Source organism: Panthera leo, chromosome A1 (genome assembly GCF_018350215.1).
Source record: "Panthera leo isolate Ple1 chromosome A1, P.leo_Ple1_pat1.1, whole genome shotgun sequence".
Classification (NCBI taxonomy): domain Eukaryota; kingdom Metazoa; phylum Chordata; class Mammalia; order Carnivora; family Felidae; genus Panthera; species Panthera leo.
Window position 1 is genome coordinate 191,468,686 of NC_056679.1, and position 4,459 is coordinate 191,473,144.

At 40.5% G+C, this 4,459-nt stretch overlaps 1 long non-coding RNA gene across 1 annotated transcript; it reads left to right on the forward strand.

The window, feature by feature from the left end:
• The first annotated feature begins 2,081 nt into the window (after positions 1 to 2,081).
• LOC122201644 lies at positions 2,082 to 4,039 on the forward strand. The gene is made up of 3 exons (XR_006194286.1): positions 2,082 to 2,096; positions 2,297 to 2,352; positions 4,021 to 4,039. It is a non-coding gene; the product is annotated as an uncharacterized LOC122201644 (long non-coding RNA).
• Positions 4,040 to 4,459: the final 420 nt, after the last annotated feature.

A 4,459-nucleotide genomic window follows, 5' to 3' on the forward strand; every position in this document is an offset into this window, starting at 1 on the left:
GTTTAATTTACATGTCAGTCTTTCCCACAAGACCTCAAACTCCTGGAAGATAGTGACTCTTAAGTGATTCCTTTTTGGACTCTCACTAACTCCCACACTGTATCTTTTCAGTTAGATCCTCAAAAAAAAAAATATTTTGAATGAAACACATTGCCTCTCCTACTTTCGGCTGTGGCAGAGTCCTATTTCACAATGCCCACGAGAAGGTAACTTTTATAGTGAAAAACTTGAAATCTGACCATAGTTTTAATTGTCTATCAGTTGTCAAATCAAATGATCCATGACAAACAAAACAAAACAAAAACAAAGTATTAAAGGTCAACTTTGACTCCTAAAAATCCTTCCCCAAAGTTTTCCCCCACTGAAAGTCTTAAAGAACTATTTTTAGTTTCTCTCAAGGATACCTTACAACACTGTAATCCTGCAAACACAACAACAGGACTCCTGCTATTAATGAGTCATGATACTTTGTATGACTGGAAAATAGAGGCCAAGGAGTTGTTTCAAGGTTTTGAAAGGTAATGAGTTCTCTCTAATTCGTTTTCTTCTACAGCTTTGTATTGGGAAAGCCATCGACCAACTGAAGATACTCTGCAGTGTGAAGCAGTTAAATCGAAAATCGAACAGCCTTGGTTTGCATTCTAGATCTGTCACTAACTCTGTGACATTAACAAGCAATAGAACCTCCTCAGATCACATCCGAATCATGGAGATAATAGCAGTACCACCTGTTAAGGGACTGTTACGGGTTTTAAGTGAGAAAATGCTACGTCTAGCACACGGTAATTGCTCAGGAAACAGTAACAAATTTTTCACATAATACATTTATATTGAGAAGTAGCATACGCTAGGTGTGGGGTTAGGCGTTAGGAATGCAGGTCAGAACAGGCACCCGAGCACACGCAGTGGTTGTTCAAACAAGCTGTCTTCACTGAGCATCTACTGTGTGAAGTCACTCTACTAGACACTGTAGGGGAACAGAGTCAGTGTCTACCCTGGGCGCTGTAGGAGAACAGAGAGGAAAAAGAACAAAATCCCAGCCTTCAAAACAGGAGTCTGGAAATGGGATTCATTTGCAACAACAAAAAAACAAAAAAAAAAAAAAAAAAAAAAAAAAGGGAAAGGCTACTAGTAATTAAAGCAGAGAAAATGATAAACAAACGTGAGTTTGTTAAAGACGCACCAAACTATATAATGTTATGGCCAATTCAATGTAAGAAGGCCTGGAGGGAAATTTTTGCATCTTAGCTCAACTATGTGAAACAAACAGTTTACTCCAGCAAGACATAGACAAAATTGCATCCAGCTGAGGGAAGATGTAGATTCTGGCCACCACGTGTACTGGTAATGATGGCTTGGTGAACTTATTTCACCTTTCACTTCTAAAACAGGCTTGTTCAGGCGATTAGGGGAAATAACCTTTGGGCACTGGTCACTTGAGGTCTTGGGAAACAGATGTATGACCGAATGAGAAGCACAAGAGAGTTATTGAAAGACATTCTGGGGGTGGTGCTATGGGCTGAACTAGAGTCCTCCCAAATTCATCTGTTGAACTCTGAATCCCAGGAGCTCAGAATGTAACTGAATTTGGAGATAGGCTCTTTGAAGAGCTGATTAAGGTCATTAGCGTGGGCCCTAATCCAAGGTGGCTGCTGTCCTGAGAGGAAGAGGAGGAGATCAGGACCCAGACACGCACACAGAAGGAAGAAACTTAAGGAAACTTGAGAAACTTGAGAAGAAACCAATCCCGTCAACGCCTGGATCTCAGACTTCTCTTCTCCAGGCTGGTGGAAGAACAAACTTGTGTTGTATAAGCCACTCCGTCTGTGATACTTTGCAAACGAATACAAAAGGATAAAGCAGAAAGAGAACGTGAGTGGTCAACGAGAACCCTCAGGCCACAGTGCAAGTCTGACATCCATAAATGGGAAGACAGAAGAAAGGCTGCTTGGGTAGAAAGAGCCTTGTCCTGCAGTGCAGTTCTGAGAAAGTCTCAGGCAGGCCCATGGAGAACTGGGAGCATAGACTGCCTGTTAGAGAAGTGCCCCATTGGGCAGGAATGGCCTGGCTCTACCGCTGTGTGCAGATCCTGCAAGGTATGTGGCTGGAAGCTGTCAGTTTATTGTACTCCAAACAGAAGGTTCTCCTGTGAAGGGGGATGTGGGGGGGTATGTCTCCATAGCGGCCACAGTGAACGGATTTTGAAAATGTTAAAGAAACGTATTATGATGATGGTTACCATTCCCCTTGATGCTGTTTCTGTTGCTACTATTACTAAATTTGTTCTTTTACTCAGTGAAGGACAAGGAGTTGGAGGCTCCAGCAGACTCCAGAACCTCAATCCCCACAAAGGTACTAGAACCTAGCCCTCTGCTATATAAAGATATAATGCGGGTTGTGTTCTCTGTATCTTAACTGGTCTTACCACCTTGCCCAATAGTTCGCCATTAGAAATTTATCAGTGTGGGGCACCTGGGTGGCTCAGTCAGTTAAGGGTCCAACTTCGGTTCAGGTCATATTCTCATGGTTTGTGGGTTCGAGCCCTGCGTCGGGCTCTGTGCTGAGAACTCAGAGCCTGGAGTCTGCTTCGGATTCTGTGTCTCCTTCTCTCTCTGCCCCTCCCCTGCTCATGCTCTGCCTTTCTCAAAAATAAATAGACATTAAAAAAACTTAAGAAGAATTTATAGGTGTGGTTTAAGATGTGTATATCTAGTAATCTCTAATTAATCCAGAGTCATTAACACCAAACCTGTGTTCTTAATCTTGTACTATACTGGAAATAAATTCCTATATAAGTGTATATACTTATTATTCTTATAATGTTTAGTACAATTGATGGTCAGTGAAAGTCAGCAAAGTTTTTGTGGTTGGTAAAAGGAATACAGAAGATAAAATGAGGAAAAACACTAGGATGCACACATTTTGAAAAGCTAAGTAGTATAGTAAAACCCAGGTCTAAAATTTTAATTCCTCCTACAAGCTTAAATTAGGTCCCTGGTCAGCTGCCTTCCGTTGAGGCCCTTCAGTCTCAGAGAACTTATTATTCTTTTAGCAATGTCATGTTTCTTAACTAAAAAGGTAGTCTGGTTAGTCTAGTTAATAGAAAGTTTAAATACAACCTGTATAAAAACAACTAATTTTTCAACTATTTTAAATTAAACAAAATACACTCCCCATAGGACTTTACAATATACAATTTCTTTTTGTCCTGTGATTCAGTAACCCCTTAGGAAGATTTTATTGCTCCCAAAGTTACCACTAAGAGAAAAACTACAAAGATAAAGTCAGAAGAAATTAACATTCATTGGGAATCAACTTTGTACAAGAAACCGGGTAGGGTACTTCCCACATATTAGCTCATTGGAATCTCAGAGCAACACAATAAAACAGGCATCTTCATTTTAAGCATAATGAAAATGAATCTCAGAGAGGTGAATGACAGACTCAGAACTCTATAGCTAGAGAGGCATAGAACCAAGAGATTTGAACCAAGTTGAATCTGATTTTTATTGTTTAAAAAATGTGTTTGGCTGATAGTAATACAGACAGTAGATTTTATTTTTTTATTTTTATTTTTTTAAATATGAAATTTACTATCAAATTGATTTCCATACAACACTCAGTGCTCATCCCAAAAGGTGCCCTCCTCAATGCCCATCACCCACTCTCCCCTCCCTCCCACCCCCCATCAACTCTCAGTTTATTCTCAGTTTTTAAGAGTCTTGTATGGTGTGGCTCCCTCCCTCTCTATTTTTTTCCTTCCCCTCCCCCATGGTCTTCTGGTAAGTTTCTCAGGATCCACGTAAGAGTGAAAACGTAGGGTATCTGTCTTTTTCTGTATGACTTATTTCACAGTAGCCTTTAAAAAAAGGTTTTTTGTTTGTTTGTTTGTTTGTTTTAAAGAGTAGTGGTTTACCCTCATAGAAAAAAAACAAAAGTCCAGAGGTAAGCTACATGGTACTATTACAGCAGTTCCAGGAAGTTGTCATGGACCCAGAATCTTTCTACCTTTCTGTTTAGCTATCCATGGCGCTGCCTTCATCTTCAAGGACACAGATGGATGCAAGACTTCCAGCTCTCACCTCCAAATCCCAGAGAGAAAAGAAAAGAAGGTGGCCAAGATATAAAAGGATAAACCTCCCAGATAAGTCAGTTCCTTTTAAGATATCTTCTTAGAAGCTCCACTTTCAAACTTCCACCTGCTTTGTCTACCTCCAGCTACAAAGGGGGCTGGGCACTTTGCTTCCAGAATCTAACAGGAGGAAGAAAGGGAGAATGGATATTGTGTGGTCTGCCCTAGATGCAAAGCCCATGCCAAGCCAAAGCCCATTTGCCAAGCTGCTAAAGGATGAAGAAGTAGGATGGGTGAAAATATGGTTTTCAACTGGTGGGCATGGCCCCTCCCCAGTTAAGAACTGTATTTTTAGTGAATGTTTGTTGCTTATAGAAAGAAATCATA